This window comes from Meles meles, chromosome 1, assembly GCF_922984935.1.
Source record: "Meles meles chromosome 1, mMelMel3.1 paternal haplotype, whole genome shotgun sequence".
NCBI classification, from domain to species: Eukaryota; Metazoa; Chordata; class Mammalia; order Carnivora; family Mustelidae; genus Meles; species Meles meles.
The window spans coordinates 100,503,986-100,527,550 of NC_060066.1; the positions used below are offsets into that span (position 1 = coordinate 100,503,986).

General features: G+C 36.4%; 1 protein-coding gene and 1 pseudogene across 1 annotated transcript in view; both read left to right on the top strand.

Moving 5' to 3' along the window:
* The window catches only part of PXDNL (peroxidasin like), a 521,054-nt gene that overhangs the window by 57,363 nt on the left and 440,126 nt on the right, over window positions 1-23,565 (top strand). The window lies entirely within an intron of this gene.
* LOC123927504 lies at window positions 289-1,077 on the top strand (annotated as a pseudogene).

Genomic DNA, 23,565 nt, shown 5'->3' on the forward strand with positions numbered 1-23,565 from the left:
AAGAAAATATGGAATATGCATACAATGGGATATTATTTAGTAATAGGAGGGATGAAGTACTGATTCATGCACAAAATGGATGGTACTTGAAAATATTCTGCTAAGTGAAAAAAGCCAGTTACAAATCATCATATATTGTATGATTTTATTTATATAAATGCTCAGAATAGACACATCAATAGACAGAAATGCAGATTAGTGACTGTCGGGCTGAGAGGTGAGAGTCAATGGGGGAATTAGAGCTAATGAATATGGTGTGATGATAGGAATAATAGGGGATAATTCCCCCTTTCCCCTCCAAAGAAGAAGGATCTTTCCCTGGAGGAAATTCAGAAGAAATTAGAAGCTGCAGAAGAAAGACCAAGTCCCATGAAGCCAAGGTCTTGAAGCAGTTGGCTGAGAAGCATGAGCACGAGAAAGAGGTGCTTCAGAAAGCCATAGAGGAGAACAACAACTTCAGTAAGATGGCGGAAGAAAAGCTGACCCACAAAATGGAGGCCAACAAAGAGAACCGAGAGGCCCAGATGGCCGCCAAACTGGAGCGCTTGCGGTAGAAGGACAAGCACATTGAGGAAGTGCAGAAGAACAAGGGATCCAAAGACCCTGCTGATGAAACTGACGCTGACTAGTTTGTTCTGAGAACTGACCTTCTCCCCTTCCCTTTCCCAAATATCCAAAGACTGTACTGGCCAGTGTCGTTTTATTTTTGCCCTCCTGACAAATCTTCTAGAAGCTGATGTAGGACTGTATAGGTAGATCCAGATTGTATGATGTTGTTTTCAGGCCTAAAGGGGAGAAACGGAAAGTGTTGTACTCTTTTTCTAAAGTGTTGATGTCTTTCTAATGTAGCTACTTTTTCTCGTTGCATCTTTTCTACTTCAGTGCACCTGGCGTACTGGGTTAACGGCTAGTACTGTATTGGCTCTGTGAAAACATGTTCGTGAAAAGAGTATGTAGTGGCTTCTTTCAAATTGTTAGATGCTGAATATCTGTTCACTTTTAAATCCCAATTCTGTCCCAATCTTACCAGATGCTACTGTACTTGAATGGTTAATAAAACTGCACAGTGCTGTTGGTAAAAAAAAAAAAAAAAAAAAAAAAAAAAAAAAAAAAAAAATGGGGTGATTTTTTTTGGGGGTGGTAGAGATATTCTAAAAGTGGTGATGTCTATAAATCTGTCAATATTCTAAAAATACTGAATTATACCCATTGAGTGATTTTTTGGTATGCGAATTTTATCTCAAAGAGCTATTACGATTTTTTTCACTTGTTCTTCAGTTTCTTATTTGAGTTTCTCATTGAGAAATGAGAGTTGGGGTTGATTATCTCTATAAGTTCCAGCTCATTTTACTCGAAAGATGTATGCCTGGAAAGTTGTATGGAAATTGAACTTTGTAAAGCAGAAACGTACTTGCTCATTGTTTCATTCTCAGAGATACTTTAATTTTATTTGTTAATTTTAATTTTATTTGTTCTTTGTTAATCCTGTGTGCTAGCTTCAGTTGCTTTGTAGAGAATGCAAACATTTCAGGACTTCCTAAGACTGTATAGTTAAAAAAAAAAAAAAAGAATGTGTATGTGTGAACACATACATTTTGAGTGTTAAGTGTAAAAGGGGTCCTTTTAATCCAGCTAGAGAGGTGATCTAAATTCAGTCAAATTTTCTGTAATTCACTTCATTTTTCTCAGTAAGCATTTTGGAATATCTTTTAATCAAACAAACTGGAGACACTAAAGTAAGTGGAAATATTTTAGATTAAGTAGGTACAGTTACTGCATATAATAGCAAGAACATTAAAAAAGGAACACCAGAACATGTGGGTTTAATTTGAATTTTGATATGGGCAAGTTTATTAAGAACCTTAAATCTCAGCTTTTTATTTTAAAATATAGATGATAAAGAAATGTGTGTGCATGTGTGTGTGTGTGTTGTAATTACTGGATAAAATTCCCTTAGAATTCATCAGAAATAATAATAAAATAATAGGTGACATTTATTGAGTGCTGGATATGAGCTAAGTGAAGAATCCCTTGGGATAAGGATTATTTCTCACTTCATTTTACAGATGAATAAAACTTATGTCATCAGGTTAATGGCAGAAATAGGCTCTTAGCCTCAGGAAATGTTCTTCATAGTAAAATCACAGCAAATGTCCTGAGGCCTCTAGGAATCCTGACATTTATAAAAATCATCATGTTTCATTCTGTGCAGTAGGGAGCTGCTGAAAAGTTTAAATGATTTCCTTTGGGCTTACAGTGGAAATTGGCTGGGGACAGGAGATTCCCAGTGAACTAAAGCCCATTCGTATTCTGTACAGAAAGTGGAAAAGAGAATTTCAAAACCACCCTCGGACCTGTGTGTTCAGTTGAGCTTACCTCACCCACTATCAGTTCTCCTTGTTCATACATACTATACATCATGGATATTAGTGCCTAAGTTTTCAAATGCCACAAGTTCACCTTATTTTTAAAAAAATGCTTTAGAAATGACATGCTATTCTAATTATCAGTGTTTTAAGTCCTATCACAATATATTAATATTACATGGAGTTGGAAAGTTCAAGCACTTAATCATATTGCAAAAATCTCATTTGAATGTAGATCAGTGTATGTTTGTCTCACATCCTGTGACAGATTTTTAAAGGACTTAATTTAATCATATTAAAGTATACATTTGTTTGTAATATATGAATAATGATAAAAGTAGCATGAGTTCCAAACTAATTACTAAGAAATTTTATTTTATTCTTTTTTTTCTGGAGAAAATTAGCTCAAGAGTTATTAGAGAAGTTTGAGATATGTGTGGAGAGTCTAAAAGGGACCTTCAAGTGACAGCATCTAAGGGATGTTTGGAAGTGGCTAAATTTAGCAGGGTTTACTAAAGGCTGTTAGGCCCCACAAGCACTCATGCCTTAGCTAATTTATCTGTGTAACAGCCCTGTCACCAAGCAGAATGTGTCCTGGATGCATCCAAATGAAGACCCAGTTAAATCGAATGCTTGGACATCTAGCTAAGATATTGTTGAGGGTAGGGAACTTAGCTCTTAGATGTTAAGTCCAGTATGAGAACAACATAATTTAAATGCTACATTATTGCTTACTTTTTCTTGCTTTTAGTTTTCCACAACACTAAAATCTGGCAAAATAATGAATGGTCATTTCTAGAAGTATTTTCAAATGGAGAATTGAGGGTTCCCCTTTCTCCACATCCTCTCCAGCATCTGTCATTTCCTGACTTGTTAATTTTAGCCATTCTGACTGGTGTGAGGTGATATCTCATTGTGGTTTTGATTTGTATTTCCCTGATGCCGAGTGACGTGGAGCACTTTTTCATGTGTCTGTTGGCCATCTGGATGTCTTCTTTGCAGAAATGTCTGTTCATGTCCTCTGCCCATTTCTTGATTGGATTGTTTGTTCTTTGGGTGTTGAGTTTGCTAAGTTCCTTATAGATTTTGGATACTAGCCCTTTATCTGATATGTCGTTTGCAAATATCTTCTCCCATTCTGTCAGCTGTCTTTTGGTTTTGTTAACTGTTTCCTTTGCTGTGCAAAAGCTTTTGATCTTGATGAAATCCCAATAGTTCATTTTCGCCCTTGCTTCCCTTGCCTTTGCCGTTGTTCCTAGGAAGATGTTGCTGCGGCTGAGGTCGAAGAGGTTGCTGCCTGCGTTCTCCTCAAGGATTTTGATGGATTCCTTTCTCACATTGAGGTCCTTCATCCATTTGGAGTCTATTTTCGTGTGTGGTGTAAGGAAGTTGTCCAATTTCATTTTTCTGCATGTGGCTGTCCAATTTTCCCAGCACCATTTATTGAAGAGGCTGTCTTTTTTCCATTGGACATTCTTTCCTGCTTTGTCGAAGATGAGTTGACCATAGAGTTGAGGGTCGATTTCTGGGCTCTCTATTCTGTTCCACTGGTCTATGTGTCTGTTTTTGTGCCAGTACCATGCTGTCTTGATGATGACAGCTTTGTAATAGAGCTTGAAGTCCGGAATTGTGATGCCACCAACTTTGACTTTGTTCTTCAATATTCCTTTGGCTATTCGAGGTCTTTTCTGGTTCCATATAAATTTTAGGATTATTTGTTCCATTTCTTTGAAAAAAATGGATGGTATTTTGATAGGGATTGCATTAAATGTGTAGATTGCTTTAGGTAGCATAGACATTTTCACAATATTTATTCTTCCACTCCACTGTTGGTGGGAATGCAAGCTGGTGCAACCACTCTGGAAAACAGCATGGAGGTTCCTCAAAATGTTGAAAATAGAACTACCCTATGACCCAGCAATTGCACTACTGGGTATTTACCCTAAAGATACAAACATAGTGATCCGAAGGGGCACGTGTACCCGAATGTTTATAGCAGCAATGTCTACAATAGCCAGACTATGGAAAGAACCTAGATGTCCATCAACAGATGAATGGATCAAGAAGATGTGGTATATATACACAATGGAATACTATGCAGCCATCAAAAGAAATGAAATCTTGCCATTTGCGACGACGTGGATGGAACTAGAGCGTATCATGCTTAGTGAAATAAGTCAATCGGAGAAAGACAACTATCATATGATCTCCCTGATATGAGGACATGGAGAAGCAACATGGGGGGGTAGGGGGATAGGAGAAGAATAAATGAAACAAGATGGGATTGGGAGGGAGACAAACCATAAATGACTCTTAATCTCACAAAACAAACTGGGGGTTGCTGGGGGGAGGTGGGATTGGGAGAGGGGGTGCGGGCTATGGACATTGGGGAGGGGAGGCGAACCATAAGAGACTATGGACTCTGAAAAACAACCTGAGGGTTTTGAAGGGTCAGGGGTGGGAGGTTGGGGGAACAGGTGGTGGGTGATGGGGAGGGCACGTTTTGCATGGAGCACTGGGTGTTGTGCAAAAAGAATGAATACTGTTACGCTGAAAAAAAAATAAATAAATAAAAAGGGAAAAAAAAATAAAATAAAAATAAAAATAAATTTAAAAAAAAAAAAAAAAAAAAAAAAATGGAGAATTGATCTGTTTATACCTCTTACCTATGGAGAACTTTCCAGTCTTTCCCCCTCTCTGCTTCCTACCAACAATAATGAGTGCATGTTGTGTGATAATTGGAGTGCTTTGTGGTCCTTCCTTGTGGCTCTTATACTTGAACGGGACATAGATAATAAAGAAAAAGACCCCAAGTATATAGAGTGAGAATTCTGAAACTATGTAGGAAACAGTGCAGTAATGAAACATCGGTGATTGGGGTGGAGGAGTTTATTTAGAAGCATCAGTGCCTCCTTGCCCAGGAAAGGTACATTGAAGTTGAGACCTGCAGAATGAGGAGTTAGCCATTTGAAGATCTTCCAAGTGGAAGTGTGAAGTCTAAGGCTGGAAAGATTTTGGCACTTAAGCAACTGGAAGAAGGGCAATGGGACTTAGTGACTGAGAGGGATAGCACAAGACATTTAGTAGGTGAGGTGAGTAAGTGAGGAATCTCTTTCAACCAACCTGGGGCAAACAAACAACTCATGGGTGCCTCTGTCTCTGGCATCTGGTGCTCAATGCTGGCAGAGTACACCTATAACCCCAACATCTGATCTTACAGTCAGCTATATTCTGGTCTTGGAAAATGCTTCTTTACATACATTGCCTCAATTCTTCAAAACAAAAGGTGATGTTACCTCTCCAAATGCTGCCAAGATTTATGGATTATACCAGTGTTAACACTGGAAAGGGCCACTGCTTTGGAGTTCAGAGAGGATTTGAGATGTGAAAGTATGTTGGTAAGAGAAAACACCAATACGTTAACCTGTCAAATCTTTCCATTCAAATTAGCATGAAAACCATCCTAATTCTTGAATAATAAAACATTATTTCCCAATATTGTTGAACATCCATTTCCGTAATCATCTTCATATACCCTTTCATGGTCTGAAAGTACTCATAAATTAGCATGGCATTTGAAATAGTTGCCCATGGTGGCTAAGGAACTTATAAAAATACAATATAATTTTAATTTATAATTTATGGTAATACAATAATAAGACAGTTTTTCTTATCCTTAAATGCACAACACTTTACAGTTATATATAATATATGAAATATGATACAGATTCTTTACACTGGTAACTGTATAGACCTAGAATGTTTAATTACAAATAGATTTACTTTTGTAAAATACTTAATGAGATTTAATTGAATTTTATAATTAAAGATTTTAGTTTAATTTTAAGAAATTTGATTTAAATTTGATTTTATTATATTATTATTTATTATATTATATACTTATTTATATTATTTATTTTATTTTATTTTGATGACATTTTTAAATTTGATATAGATAATAATTTTGCAATTGCCTTTTCATTATATTGTTTTTGGATTATTTTATTTTAATTTTTTACCAGCTTTATTGAAGTCTAGTTGGCAAAATTGTGTGTATTTAAAATGTTGCAGTGTGATGTGTTGAAGTATGTATACATTGGGAAATCATTACCACAATTAAGTTAATTAACACATCCATCACCTCACATAGTTCTTTTTTGGGTGCATGTGTGAGAATCTTATAATCTTACAAATCTTACAATACAGTATTATTAACTAGAATATACTGGATCCTCAGAACTTACTGTGTAACTGAATGTTTATACCCTTTGACCAACATCTTTCCATTTCACCCACTCCCAGGGCCCTGGAAACCACCATTTTATTCTCTGATTGTGTGAGTTCAACATTTTTTAAATTTTAAGATTGCACTTATAAGTGATACTATACAGTGTTTATCTTTGTCTGGCTTATTTCACTGATAATGCCCCTCCAGATTCATCCATATTGTCATAAATGGCAGAACTTTCTTCTTTTTTTAAGACTGAATAATATTCTATGGTGTAAATATATACTACGTACTATTTATCCATTCATCCGTGGATAACTCTGGTGTAGTATTTCATATCTTGGCTACTGTGAATAATGCTGCAATTAACATGAGAGTAGTTATCTCTTTGAAATACTGATTTTATTTCTTTTGGATACATATGCAGCAGTGGAATTGCTGGATCATATGGTAGTTCCATTTTTAATTTTCTGAAATATCTTATATTGTTTTCCATAGTGGCTCATCAATTTACATTCCTACCAACAATGCAAAAGGGTTCCCTTTTCTCCATATCCTTGTCAACACTTATATTCTCTTGTCTTTATGATGATAGCCATTCTAACAGATGCAAGGTGATATCTTATTGTTTTGATTTGCATTTCACTGATGATTAGTGATGCTGCATACCTTTTTCATGTACTTGCTGGACATTTGTATGTCTTCTTTGGAAAATGTCTATTTAGGCCCTTTCTCCTATTTTAAAATCAGATTATATTATTATTATTATTGTTATTGCTATTGAGTTGTATGAGTTCCCTATACATTTTAGATATTAACCCCTTATCAGATATATGGTTTGAAAATATTTTCTCCCATTCTGTAGGTTGCCTTTCATTTTGTCTAGGGTTTCCTTTGCTGTGCAGAAGCTGTCTAATTTGATATATTCCCACTCATTTATTTTTGCTTTTGTTATTTTTGCTTTTGAAGTTAAATCCAAAAAAATATTCACCAAGGGCAATGTCAAGAAGCATATTCCTTATGTTATCTTCTAGGGGATTTAAGTTATCAGTTCTTATATTTGAATCTTTAAACTGTATTTAGTTAATTTTTGTGAGTGTTATAAGGTAGGGGTCCAGTTTTATTCTTTTGTATGTGGTTATCCAGTTTTCCCAACACTGTTTTTTGAAGAGACTATTCTTTTACCCCTGTGCAATCTTGGCACTCTTGTCAAAGATTAGTTGACCTTCTTGTCTGTCAATACAGTTCTACTAGTCTATGTGTCTCTTTTAATGCCATATCATACTGTTTTGTTTATTATAACTTCATAATACAGTTGAGCTTTGAACAAAGCAGGGGTTGGGGCACGAACCCCTCACCTGGTTGAAAATTTGTGTATAACATTTGACTTACCAAAAACTTAACTACTAGTAGCCCACCGTTGACTGGAAGCCTTACCAATAATGTAAACAGTCCATTAACACATATTTTCTATGATACATGTATTACATACTATATTCCTATAATAACATAAGCTAAAATACTATTAAGAAAATAATAAGGAAGAGGGGGAGTCTGGGTGGCTCAGTCAGTTAGGTGTCCAACTCCTGGTTTTGTCTCAGGTCATGATCTCAGGGTGGTGGGATTGAGCTGCATGTTGGGCTCTGCACTCAGCAAGGAGTCTTCTTGAGATTCTCTCTCCCTCTCCCCATTTATGCTCTCTCTCTCCCTCAAATAATAAATAAATCTTAAAAAAGGAAGAAAATAATAAGGAAGAGAAAATATACTTACATTACTGTATACACATCTATTGAAAAAAAATCCACATGTGAATGGACTCATAGAGTTCAAACCCATATTGTTCAAGGCTCATTTCTATAGCTTGGAATCAGGTGTGATTTCTCTAGCCATCTTCTTTCTCAAGATTGCTTTGGCTGTTTGGGGTCTTTCATGGTTCCATATGAATTTGAGGATTTACAAATAGGTTTTTCTATTCCTGTGAAAAATATCATTATAGTTTTGATAGAGATTACATTGAATCTGTATATCACTTTGGATTGTATGGATATTGTAACCATATTAATTATTCCAGTCTCTGAGCATGAAATATCTTTATTTATTTACATCTTTAATTTCTTTCATTAATGTTGTTTAGTTTTAAGTGTACAGATTTTTCGCCTTGTTGGTTAAATTTATTCTTATGTATTTTATTCTTTTTGATACAATTGTAAATGATATTTCTTTCTTAATTTTTCTTTCAGTTTGTTGTTCCTATATAGAAAGGCAATAGATTTTCATATGTTGACTTTGTATCATGCAACTATTCTGAATTTATTAGAGTTTTCTATTTATAACATTATGTACTCTCCAAGCAGAAACAATTTTACTTCTTCTTTTCTTACTTGGATGCCTTTTATTTATTTATATTTTTCCTTGCCTAATTTTTTCTGGCTAGGACTTCCAATACTATGTTCAATAGAAGTGGTGAGAGTGGGCACCCTTGCTTTGTTCCTGATTTTAGAGAAAACCTTTCAGCTTTCATCATCAAGTATGATTTTAACTGTGGGCTTGTTATGTGGCATTTATTATGTTGAGATGCATTCCCTTTAAACCCACTTTGTTAAAAGTTTTTATCATGGGCAAATATTGAATTTTGTCAAATTTTTTTCTGCCTCTATTGAGATGAACATTTGATTTTTATCTTTCATTCTACTAATGTGCTATATAATATTTATTGATTTGTGCCTATTAAGCCATCTTGTGTCCTAGGGATAAATCTAACTTGATCCTGGCTCATGATCCTTTCAATGTGCTGTTGAATTTAGTTTACTAGTATTTTGTAGACGATTTTTGCCTCTATGTTCATGAGATATATTGGCCTGTACTTTTCTTTTCTTGCAGTGCCTTTTCTGGCTTGACAGAAGAGTAATGCCTTGTAAAATGATTTTGGAAATGTTTCTTCTGCTTCAATTTTTCGGAAGAGTTTGAGAAGAGTTGGCATTAATTCATCTTTAAATATTTGGTAGGATTCACCGCTGAAGCCATCTGGTCCTGGAGTTTTCTTTGTTGGATGTTTTTGATTACTGACTCAATCTCCTTATTACTTATAGGTCTTCAGATTTTTCCATTTCTTCGTGATTCACTCATGGTAGTTTGTAGGTTTTTAGGAACATATCCATCTCCTCTAGGTTATCAAATGTGCAGGTGTATAATTGTTCATAGTAGTCTCTTATGATTCTTTGTATTTCTGTGGTACCATTTGCCATGTCTCCTCTTTAATTTCTAATTTTATTTGAGTCTTCTCTCTTTTTTAATTAGTCTGCTTGTAGATTAATCAATATTTCCCAAAGCCAGCCATTAGTTTTATTGATCTTTTCTGTTGTTTTTCTAATTTCTGTATTATTTCTGCACTTATCTTCCCTCCTTCTGCTAACTTTGGGCTTAGTTTCTTCCTTTTCTAGTTCTTAGAGGTATAAATCTAGGCTACTTATTTAAGAACTTTTTTTTTTTTTGTAATGTAGGTACTTAGTGTTATCAACTTGCCCATTAGAACTGCTTTTGTTGCATCTCCTAAGTTTTAGTATGTTATGTTTCAGTTTTCATTTGTTTCAAGATTTTTTTTAAATTTCCCTTTTAAATTCTCTTTGACCCATTGGTTGTTCAGGAGTGTATTGTTTAATTTCCATATATTTGTGATATTTCCAGTTTTCCTTCAATTATTGGTCTCCACTTTCATTCCATTGTGGTCAGAAAAGACACGTGGTATGATTTAAATCTTCTTAAATGTGTGAAGACTTGCTTTGTGACCTAACCTGAGATCTCCTAGATAATGTTTCATGTGTGCTTGAAAAGAATGTATGTTCTGTGCCTGTTGGATGGAGTGTTATACATATATCTGTTAGGTCTGTTGGATAAAATGTGGTTCAAGTCCAACATTTTATTTATCTTGTTGGATGATCTATCCATTATTAAAAGTGGGATATACATGAGAGACTATGGACTCTGGGAAACAAACTGAGGGTTTTAGAAGGGAGAGTTGTGGGTAGATGGGTGAGCCTGGTGATGGGTATTAAGGAGGGCATGGACTGGATGGAGCACTGGGTGTTATATGCAAACAATGGATCATGGAACACAACATCAAAAACTAATGATGTACTGTATGGTGACTAACATGACATAATAAAAAGATAAAAACAAATAGAAAAATGAACTCCAAAAAAATAAATAAAATAAATAAAAAGACATTTTCAAGCAGCTATTAAAAAAAAAAGAAGTAGGGTATAGAAGCGACCTACTATTATAGTATCGATGTCCATTACTGCCTTCAGATTTGCTAATATTTGCTTAATGTATTTAGTTCCTCCAGTGTTGGATGTAAATATATTTACAGTTGTATATCCTCTTGATGAATTGACCATTTTATTATTATATATTAGCTTTTTATCTCTTACAGCTTTTAACTTGAAGTCTATTTTGAGTGATATAAGTACAGCTACCCCTTCTCTCTTTTGGTTTTCATCTGTGTGGAGTATCTTTTTTTAACCCTTTACTTTGAGCTTGTATATGTCTTTAAAGCTGAAGTTAGTTTCTTGAAGGTGGCATATAGTTGGGTCTTCCTTTTTCAGTCCTTTCAGCCAATCTTTGTCTTTTGATTAGAAAAAATTAATGCATTTACATTAAAGTAATTATTTATATATATGTATATAAGGAGACACTATTGTTTACTTGTTTATTATTCTATTCTATAACATAGAATAATAGTTCCTTTTTTTCCTTTCTTCCTTTGTGATTTGGTGATTTTCCATAATGGAATTCTTTGATTCCTTTCTCTTTATCTTTTGTGTATCTACTGTAAGTTTTTGCTTTGTGATTGATACGAGGTAGATATAAAATATAATAGTCTGTTTTATACTTGTGAAAACTTAACTTTCATCACTTACAAAAACTTTATTCTTGGGGCGCCTGGGTAGCTCAGTGGGTTAACGCCTCTGCTTTCAGCTCGTCCATGATCCCAGGGTCCTGGATCAAGCCCTGCATAGGCTCTCTGCTCAGCAGGGAGCCTGCTTCCTCCTCTCTCTCTGCCTGCCTCTCTGCCTACTTGCGATCTCTGTCAAATAAATAAATAAATAAATAAATCTTTAAAAACAAACAAACAAACAAAAAACTTTATTCTTTTACTCACCCCTACATTTATGTTTTTGATGTAACAATTTATATCTTTTTATATTGTGTGTATTCATTGACAAATTATTGTAGCTATAATTATTTTAATATTTTTGTTCTTTAACCTTTATACTAGAGTTAAGTGATTTACTCACCACCATTACAGTATTAGAGTATTCTGAATGTGACTATATGCTTACCTTTACCAGTGAGTTTTATATTTTCATATATTCTCATTTTGCTAGTTAGCATCCTTTCATTTCAGGTTGAAGAACTCATTTTAACTTTTCTTGTAAGCTAGGTGTAGTGGTGATGAATTCCTTTAGCTTTGTTGTCTGGAAAAGGGTTTATTTGTCTTTCATTTTTGAAGTTCAGTTTTGCAAATAAGGTATCCTTGTTTGGCACTTTTTTCTTTAAACACTTGAAATATATCATCCTACTCTCCTGGCCTGCAGGGTTTCTGCTAAGAAATCTTCCTATAATATTTTGGGGGTTTCCTTGTATGAGATTGATTACTTTTCTCTTGCTGCTTTCAAACATCTTTATCTTTGATTTTGACACTTTTATTAAAATGCATCTTGGTGAAGTTCATTTGGGTTGAATCCATATGGGGGCTTATGAGATTTATACATATAGATATTTAAATTTCTTCACAGATCTGGAAAGTTTTCAGCCATTATTTATTTAAATAAGCTTTCTGCTTGCTTTTCTCTCCCTTTCCCTAAGACTTCCATAATGTGAATATTATTTTGTTTGCTGGTGTCTCATAACTCATGTGGGCTTTCTGCACTTCTTTTCATTCTTTATTTTTTAAAGTTTTTTAGAAATTTAATTAAAATATTTGTGTGTGTGTGTGTTCCAAAAATCATTGTTTATACACCACACCCAATGCTCCATGCAATATATGCCCTACTTAATACTCACCACCAGGCTCACCCAACCCCCCACCCCTCTCCCCTCCTAAACCCTCAGTTTCTCAGAATCCACAGTCTCTTATGGTTTGTCTTTCCCTCCAATTTCCCCCAACTCACTTCTCCTATCTCCCAGTGTCCTCCGTGTTGTTCCTTATGCTCCACAAGTAAGTGAAACCATATGATAATTGATTCTCTCTGCTTGACTTATTTCACTCAGCATAATCTCTTCCAATCTCATCCATGTTGATAACAAAAGTTTGGTATTCATCCTTTCTGATAGAGGCATAAGACTTTATCCATTCACCTATTGAAGGGCATCTTGGTTCTTTCCACAGTTTGGTGACTGTGGCCATTGCTGCTAAGAACATTGGGGTACAGATGGCGCTTCTTTTCACTACATCTGTATCTTTGGGGTAAATTTCCAGTAGTGCAATTGCAGGGTCATAGGGTAGCTCCAGTTTTAATTTCTTAAGGAATCTCCACACTGCTTTCCAAAGTGGCTGCCCCAACTTGCATTGCCACCAACAGTGTAAGAGGGTTCCGCTTCTCCACATCCTCTCCAACAATTGTTGTTTCCTGTCTTGTTAATTTTGGCCACTGTAACTGGCATAAGGTGGTATCGTAGTGTGGTTTTGATTTGAGTTTCCCTGATTGCTAATGATGATGAACACTTTTTCGTGTTTCTGTTAGCTATTTATATATTTTCTTTGGAGAAGTGTCTGTTCATGTCTTCTGTCAATTTTTGACATAATTATCTGTATTTTGGGTGTTGAGTTTGAGGAATTTTTTATAGATCGTGGATATCAGCCCTTTGTCTGTAGTGTCATTTGTGAATATCTTCTCCCATTCCATGGGTTGCCTCTTTGGTTTTTGACTGTTTCCTTTGTTGTACAAAGCTTTTTATCTTGAGGAAGTCCCAAAAGTTCATTTTGTTTTTGTTTCCTTTGCCTTTGGGAACATGTCTTGAAAGCAGTTGCTGTGGCCTAAGTAGAAGAGGTTACTGCCTATATTCTCCTCTAGGATTCTGATGGACTCCTGCCTCATGTTGAGGTCTTTTATCCATTTTGAGTTTATCTTTGTGTATGGTATAAGAGAATGGTTGAGTTTCACTCTTCTGTACACAGCTGTCCAATTTTCCCAGCACCATTTATTGAAGAGACTTTTTTTCCAGTGTTTATTTTTTCCTGCTTTGTTGAAGACTTTTTTGTTGTTGTTGTTTATTTATTTATTATTTTTTTAAATTTGTTTATTTACAGCATAACATTGTTCATTGTTTTGGCATCACACCCAGTGCTCCATGCAGTACGTGCCCTCCCTATTACCCACCACCTGGTTCCTCAACCTCCCACCACCCCGCCCCTTCAAAACCCTCTGGTTGTTTTTCAGAGTCCATAGTCTCTCATGGTTCATCTCCCCTTCCAGTTTCCCTCAACTCCCTCTCCTCTCCATCTCCCCATGTCCTCCATGTTATTTGTTATGCTCCACAAATAAGTGAGACCATATGATACTTGACTCTCTCTGCTTGACTTATTTCGCTCAGCATAATCTCTTCCAGTCCCGTCCATGTTGCTACAAAAGTTGGGTATTCATCCTTTCTGATGGAGGCATAATACTCCATTGTGTATATGGACCACATCTTCCTTATCCATTCATCCGTTGAAGGGCATCTTGGTTCTTTCCACAGTTTGGCGACCATGGCCATTGCTGCAATAAACATTGGGGTACAGATGGCCCTTCTTTTCACTACATCTGTATCTTTGGGGTAAATACCCAGCAGTGCAATTGCATAGGGAAGCTCTATTCTTAATTTCTTCAGGAATCTCCACACTGTTCTCCAAAGTGGCTGCACTAACTTGCATTCCCACCAACAGTGTAAGAGGGTTCCCCTTTCTCCACATCCTCTCCAACACATGCTGTTTCCTGTCTTGCTAATTTTGGCCATTCTAACTGGTGTCAGGTGGTATCTCAATGTGGTTTTAATTTGAATCTCCCTGATGGCTAGTGATGATGAACATTTTTTCATGTGTCTGATAGCCATTTGTATGTCTTCATTGGAGAAGTGTCTGTTCATATCTTCTGCCCATTTTTTGATATGATTATCTGTTTTGTGTGTGTTGAGTTTGAGAAGTTCTTTATAGATCCTGGATATCAACCTTTTGTCTGTACTGTCATTTGCAAATATCTTCTCCCATTCCATGGGTTGCCTTTTTGTTTTGTTGACTGTTTCCTTTGCTGTGCAGAAGCTTTTGATCTTGATGAAGTCCCAAAAGTTCATTTTTGCTTTTGTTTCCTTGGCCTTTGGAGACATATCTTGAAAGAAGTTGCTGTGGCTGATATCGAAGAGGTTACTGCCTATGTTCTCCTCTAGGATTCTGATAGATTCCTGTCTCACGTTGAGGTCTTTTATCCATTTCGAGTTTATCTTTGTGTACGGTGTAAGAGAATGGTCGAGTTTCATTCTTCTACATATCGCTGTCCAGTTTTCCCAGCACATTTATTGAAGAGACTGTCTTTTTTCCATTGAATATTTTTTCCTGTTTTGTCAAAGATTATTTCACCATAGAGTTGAGGGTCCATATCTGGGCTCTCCACTCTATTCCACTGGTCTATGTGTCTGTTTTTATGCCAGTACCACGCTGTCTTGGTGATCACAGCTTTGTAGTAAAGCTTGAAATCGGGTAACGTGATGCCGCCAGTTTTGTTTTTGTTTTTCAACATTTCCATAGAGTTGAGGGTCCATATCTGGGCTCTCTACTCTGTTTCACTAATGTATGTGTCTGTTTTTGTGCCAGTACCATGCTGTCTTGGTGATCACCGCTTTGTTGTAAAGCTTGAAATCAGGCAACGTGATGCCCCCAGTTTTGTTTTCCTTTTTCAACATTTCCATAGCAATTCGGGTCTCTTCCAGTTCCATACAATTTTAAGGATTGTTTGTTCCAGCTCTTTGAAAAACACTGGTGGAATTTTGATTGGGTTGGCATTGGAGGTATAGATTGCTCTAGGCCATAGAGTCATTTTAACAATGTTTATTCTTCTGACCCATGAGCATAGAATGCTCTTCCATCTTTTTGTGTCTTCTTCAATTTATTTCATGAGTGTTCTGTAGTTCCTCAAGTACAGATCCTTTACCTCTTTGGTTAGGTTTATTTCCAGGTATTTTATGGTTCTTGATGCTACAGTAAATGGAATCAATTCTCTAATTTCCTTTTCTATATTTTCTTTGTTAGTGTATAAGAAAGCAACTGATTTCTGTACATTGATTTTGTATTCTGCCACATTATTGAATTGCTGCATGAATTCTAGTAGTTTGGGGGTGGAGTCTTTTGGGTTTTCCATATAAAGTATCATGTCCTCTGCAAAGAGAGAAAGTTTGACTTCTTCTTTGCCAATTTGAATACATTTTATTTCTTTTTGTTCTCTGATTGTTGTTGCTAGGACTTCTAGTACTATGTTGAACAACAGTGTCAAGAGTGGACATCCTTGTCGTGTTCCTGATCTCAAAGGGAAGGCTGTCAGTTTTTCCCCATTGAAGATGATATTCACTGTGGGTTTTTTCATAGACAGATTTTATGAAGTTGAGGGATGTTCCCTCTATCCCTATACTTGAATCATTTTAATCAGGAACAGATGCTATATCTTGTCAAATACTTTTTCTGTATCAGTTGAGAGGACCATGTGTTTCTTCTCTCTTCTCTTATTGATTTGTCCTCTCACATTGATTGATTTGCGAATGTTGAATCACCCTTGCATCCTATGGATTAATCCCACCTGGTCTTGGTGGATAATATTTTTAATGCACTGTTGGATCCTATTAGCTAGGATCTTGTTGAGAATCTTGGCATCCATATTCATCAAGGATATTGATCTGAAATTCTCCTTTTTGGTGGGGTCTTTGCCTGGTTTGGAGATCAGGGTAATGCTGTCTTTACAGAAAGAGTCTGTAAGTTTTCTTTCTGTTTCTATTTTCTGAAATAGCTTCAGGAGAATAGGTATTATTTCTTCTTTGAATGTTTGGTAGAATTGTCTAGGGAATCCATCAGGTCCTGTGCTTTTGTTTTTTAGTCGGTTTTTGATCACTGCTTCAATTTTGTTACTAGATATTCAGGTTGTCAGTTTCTTCCTGATTCGGTTTTGGAAGTTTATACGTTTCCAGGAATGCATCCATTTTGTCCAGGTAGCTTAACTTATTGGCATATAGCTGTTGATAATAATTTATGATGATTGTCTCTATTTCCTGGTGTTAGTCATGATCTCTCCCTTTTCATTCATAATTTTATTAATTTGGGTCCTCTCTATTTTCTTTTGGATTAGTTTGGCCAGTGGTTTATCAGTCTTATTGGTTCTTTCAAAGAACCAGCTTCTAGTTTCTTTGATGTATTGAATTGAGTTTCTATCTCATTGATCTCTGCTCTAATCTTGATTATTTCCTGGCTTGTGTGTTGGGTTGGCTTAATTTGTTGTTGATTCTCCAGTTCTTTAAGGTATAAAGAGAGCTGGTGTATTCTGGATTTTTCAAATTTTTTGAGTGAGGCTTGGATGGCTGTTTTTTTCCCCCTTAGGACCACCTTCACCATATTCCATAGGTTTTGGATTGATGTGTCTTCATTGTCATTGGTTCCCATGAATTGTTTAAGTTCTTCTTTGATTTCCTGGTTGATCCAAACATTTTTAAGCAGAGTGGTCTTTATCTTCCAAGTGTTTGAATTCCTTCCATACTTTTTTTTGTGGATGCATCCCAGTTTCAAAGTGTTGTGGTCTGAGAATATGCAGGGAATAATCTCAATCTTTTGGTATCAATTGAGCCCTGATTTGTGATCCAGTATGTGATCTATTCTGGAGAAAGTTCCATGTGCACTGGAGAAGAATGAATATTCTGTTGTTTTAGGGTGGAATGTTCTATATATATCTATGAGGTCCATCTTCATTCAGTGTTCTTGTTTCTTTATTGATTTTTTTTGATTGGATGATTATTGAGAGTGGCATGTTTAGATCCCCTACTATTAATGTATTCATATCAATACGAATATCAGTTGGGGTGAAGACATTCTTGTGAGACTGAGCCCTTAGCCTGTCGAATTGGATGCTCTCTCCAGATGAATAAACCCAGGTGATTAAATAAGTTACGTGAAGACACAGACGTGATTATTTGGCTATGTCAGCCAGAGACAGAAGGCAAGTTTTCTCCATTGCCATTATATGTCCGTGTTGAGCCTCCAGCAGTTCTTCAGTGGAATTCAGATTTCCCTGCCTTGGCACAGGTTCCTGCAGAGATTTGTGTTCCTGGGTATTTGCTCTGTGGTGACTTCCGATTGCTCAGAAGCATTCCAGGTTGCACATTGCCTGGATCATGGTTGATGTATTCAGCTACACATCCTCTTCACCTCTCCCCAAATGACTAGGAGGAGAAACACCCAACTCAGGAAAAATTCAGAGACTGTGCCCTCTGTATCAGAACTATTGGTTATGGACATAAACACTATGTCAGAAAGGGAATTCAGGGTAACAATTATCCAGGCAATGACTAGTTTGGAGAAAACCATTAGTGACAGCATAGAATCTCTGAGGGCACAAGTGAAAGCTGCCCGGGAAGAAGTTAAAAATGCTATCAATGAGATCCAATCTAATCTAATTACTCTAACATCTAGGGTGACCAAGGCAGGAGATAGAATTAGTGACCTAGAGGACAAACCGATAGAGAAAAAAGATCAGGAGGAGGCATGGAAGAAACAGTTAGAAACCATGAAAACAGAATTAGAGAAATAAATGACACCATGAAACGCTCCAATGTCAGAATTATTGGGATCCCTGAGGGGGTGGAGAAAGAAAGAAGATTAGAACATATAGTTGAACAAATTCTTGACGAAAATTTTCCCAATCTGGAGAACGGAACCAAGGTTCATGTCCTAGAGATAGAAAGATCACTCCCCAAGATCAACAAATCTAGAAAGACCTCATGAAACTTGATTGTGAGACTGATGAATCATAATTTTAGAAAAGAGCTCCTGACGGCATCTAGAGGGAAGAGATTCCTTACATACAGAGGAAGATCCATCAGAATAACATCAAACCTGTCCACAGAAACCTGGCAAGCCAGAAAGGGCTGGCAAGACATATTCAGGGCACTAAATGAGAAGAACATGCAGCCAAGAATACTTTATCCAGCAAGGTTGACACTCAAAATGTATGGTGAGATAAAGAGCTTCCAAGACTGGCAAGGTTTAAAAGAGTATGTGACCACCAAGCCAGCACTATAGGAAATATTAAGGGGGGGTTCTATAAAAGAAGAACGAAAGAGTGACAGAACAGAAAGTTACAGAGATAATATATAGAAAAAAGGACTTCAGTGGTGCCTGGGTGGCTTAGTGGGTTAAAGCCTCTGCCTTCGGCTCAGGTCATGATCCCAGGGTCCTGGGATCAAGCCCCGCATCAGGCTCTCTGCTCAGCAGGGAGCCTGCTTCCCTCTCTCTCTCTCTGCCTGCCTTTCTGCCTACTTGTGATCTCTGTCAAATAAATAAATAAAATCTTAAAAAAAAGGACTTCACAGGCAACATGATGTTAATAAAAACACATGTTTCAATAATCACTCTTAACCTGAATGGCCTAAATGCTCCCATAAAATGACACAGGGTTGCAGATTGGGTAAAAGGACAGGACTCATTCATATACTGTCTACAAGAGATCCATTTGGAACCTAAGGATACATCCAGACTGAAAGTGAAGGGATGGAGAACCATCGTTCATGTCAATGAGCCTTAAAAGAAAGCTGGGATAGTGATTCTCATATCAGATAAATTAGATTTTAAACTAAAGACTACTCAGAGATAGAGAAGGATACCACATCATTCTGAAAGGGTCTATCCACCAAGAAGGTGTAACAATTGTAAATATTTATGCCCCCAATATGTGAGCAGCCAACTACATAAGCCAACTGTTAGTCAGCCAACTGTTAGTCAAGATGAAGAGTCGTGGGTGCCTGGGTGGCTCAGTGGGTTAAGCCGCTGCCTTCGGCTCGGGTGATGATCTCAGGGTCCTGGGATCGAGTCCCGCATCGGGCTCTCTGTTTGGCGGGGAGCCTGCTTCCTTCTCTCTCTCTGCCTGCTTGTGATCTCTCTCTGTCAAATAAATAAATAAAATCTTTAAAAAAAAAAAAAAAAAAAAAAAAAAAAAAAAAAAAAAAGATGAAGAGTCGTATTAATATGAATACATTAATAGTAGGGGATCTTAACATGCCACTCTCAGTATTATTTAAAAGATTTTATTTAAATCCCAGTTAACATACAGTATAATATTAGGTTTCAGGTGTTCAATATAGTGATTCAACACTTCCATACAACACCTGGTGCTCATCATAGCAAGTGTAGTCATTAATCCCCATCATCTATTTAACCAATCCTTCCATACACCTCCTTTCTGGTAACCATCATTTTGTTCTCTATAATTAAGTCTGTTTCTTGATTTGCTCCTCTCTCTCTTTTTCCCCCCTTTGCTCATTTATTTTGTTTCTTAAATTCCATACATGAGTGAAATCATATGGTATTTGTCTTTTGCTGACTTATTTCACTTAACATGGTACTCTTTAGCTGAATCCATGTCATTGCAAATGACATTTTTTTTATGGCTGAGTTATATCCCCTTGTATATTTATTTACCATGTCTTCTTTATCTGTTCATCACTTGGGCTGTTTCCATCATTTGGCTATGTAGATAATGCTGCTGTAAACAAGGGGTGCGTGTATCCTTTTGAATTAGTACTTTTGCAATCTTTGGGTAAATACCTACTAGTGCAATTACTGGATCATATAGTAGTTCTATTTTTAACTTTTTGAGGAAATTTTTTCATTCTTTTTCTTTTTTATCCCTCTCATGGATAATTTCAGATGACTTATTTTGACATCTTAGATTCTTTCTTTTGGTTAATGAAGTCTTTTATTTTTAATGATTATTTATTTATTTATTTATTTATTTATTTATTTATTTATAGCAGCAGAAGTGTCACATGGAAAAGGAGAGAGAGAATCCCCAGCAGACTCCATGCTGAGTGCATAGCCCAACTAGGAGCCAATCCCACAACCCCAAGGTCATAACCTGAGTAGAAACAAAGAGTCTGACACTCAACTGATTGAGCCTCCGAGGTGCCCCTCAAATCTATAAATGCTCTGTATTGCACTTCTCATCTAATTTATTTTATTCATTAATTTCAGAATTTGTGTTCAGTTCCTTTTGATATTTCCATATCTCTGTAAAGCTTGTCATTTTATTCATATACTTTTTTTTCGGATTTCATTGAGTTTTCTTATAGTTCACTGAGCCTCTTTAAAATAATTTTCTAGCAATTCGTTTATCTCTGTTTCTTGGGGTCAGTTATTGGAAAATTATTGCGTTCCCTTGGTGTGTCACATCTCCTTGAAATTTTGGTGTTTCTTGTAGTCTTGCACAGATGTCTACATTTAATGGAGCAGTCATCTCTTTCAGACTCCACAGATTGGTTTTAGTGTAGAAAGACCTTCACCTCTGCATGGGGGAGAGGGTGCTGGCTGGGTTGGGTGTAGTGGTTCTGGCTCTGGTGTAGGCTCAGTGGTTTAGTTTCTGTGCAGGTCTATCAGGTGAGGCCAGTGTTGATGAAGACTGCAGGGGTCCTTATGGTATCCACAGTGGTGAAGGCTGTGGGGGTCTTTGGTGACAAATTGGAACCACCCAGTGTTCCCTCTGTGCAGAATTTGTGGCTGAGGAGATCCCACTTGTTGTTTGGTCTAGCTTGTGTTTGCCAATATAATGGTGATGGCACTGATGTCTGATACATGGGTGCCCATGGAGTTTCCAGGGTTTGGAACATAGGCACGTGTGGACCAATAGCAGCTCTGGCATCCAGAGAACTAGATAGCAGTGGATGCTTGAGAAGTAGGTGCATGTCAAGTATTCATAGAACTGGGTTCCAGAGCATGGTGCACACTGGGAGATAATGGCTCTGGCATCTGGGATGCTAACGAGACTGCAGTGGTACTACATCTGCTGCCTAAAACATGGGTGCCAAGCTATTGTCTGGAGCATAAGTGAGCACAGAGCTTCCACAGAGCTGGAGTCTGAAGCACAGGGACAAGCAGAGCAGTCCTAGCTCTAGGGTTCATGATATGCATTGGGGTGGGGCCGTTGGCAGCTGTGGTTCCAGGGCAGTACAATGAGGCTCCTTTTGGGGGGTGGGTGGCATAGTAATGTCTTTCTCCCCAGTAAACTAAGTACACAAATACTGCAGAGTCCTCCACTGTGAAAGCTTCAGGAAGTCTGTAGCTGCCCTAGGGGCTGTTGAGGTCCTCAGCAGCAAAGGCTACCCAGGGCCCTCCACAGGACAGGCCACTGTAAATCACTTGCTGCATAGTTGATATTGTCAGCCCCACCTTCTTTTTTTCTCCCCTCTTCCAGACCTCTCTGCTAAGCTGATCTCCCCAGCAATCCTTTCTGCACAGTTACTTTTTTCTTGCTCCACTGTGTTGCTGTAGGTTCTTAATTGGATTCTTGAGCCCTCCTAAGGCTATTTTCATTTGCAAAAGCTGTCTAATTGTTGTTTTCTTGTCAGGAGATTGAAGGCTGATATCTCCTACTGTGCCATCTTAGTTTAGATTATTTTAGAAAAGTACTTTTTGTCAAAACACATATGAAAAATAATTTATTCAGTTTTTTTACATTTAACTCATATTTTTATGGCTATATATTCAAACTTTATAGTCTTTGGATACAATTATGTTTTAAGAAATTACTTAGATCACTGAGAATAAGTATGTGTCAAGACAGAGTTGGAAAAGAAGATACAAAAAGTCAGCTCATGGAAGGAAAAATCAGCAGAAAAATAGAAAATTTTTAAAGAATCAGCTTTAATTTTTTATTTGTAATATAATGGTAGAATAGGCTTCTGTCAAATAATGGTAGAATAAGCTTCTGTCAAGCATGACCCATATAAAATTTTCAGAGTACATTGCACATTTTTCGGATTTAATTACTGATCAGAACAATAAAAATAAGGCATTGCAAATTGTTTAGATTTTCATCACTGATCAAAATAATGAAAATAAGCAAGAAAATTATTCTCATGAAATCCACTACATTACCAGGTCTGATAAATTCCATGAAGCTATAATCTTTACTAAATGAAGCTTGAATTACTGATCAAAATAATGAGAATAAATGACAGAAGTATTCACATCAAATTCCTAACCCAGAAATAACAAATGCAGTTCTGTCAGCTGTGAGATGATGAAGAAAATGCCTTCCCAGAATCAGCAAATTGGATGACAAAGGTAAGTCTTGTGAATCTCTACTGTCTTTTGGAAGCTGATTCTGGAGAATGACTTTTAATCCTTGTTGTCTGGAGGATTGCTTTTAGAAAACAATCTCGTCCAGATTAATGATATGATTTTTCAGCGAATGAAAAAGAAATATTTAGAAACTAGCCCTTACTTTAAGTTAAAAAATAATGTATATTTTGTTACTACTGTTCCATGTTTTATATCCAATCTTTAAGACCAACTTTTGGCAGTGAAATTATTTGTGATGAAAGCATTTAAGTTCTTTATGAACAGAATATTTAAAAAATCACTATTACTGAGAAATGTACACATGATAAATTACTAGAATTGAAACAAATCTGAAGAAATAGCAAAAAATTAGTAGTATTTAACAAAGAGAACAGCCAATATAAAACATTGGTATAATCTAAAAATACAAATGTCCAATATTTAGCCAAACATTATGATGCTTAATTTTTTTTCTAACTTTAAGGTCCAATATTTACTGAAAACAGTGGATATATTCTAAGTGTAGAAGAAATAATTTTGGCTAGAATGTCTGAATATGTCAAATAAATATAAAAATAATGAAATAAAATAAAAGCTATCTACAGTGAGAACATCAAAATGAAGTTGTT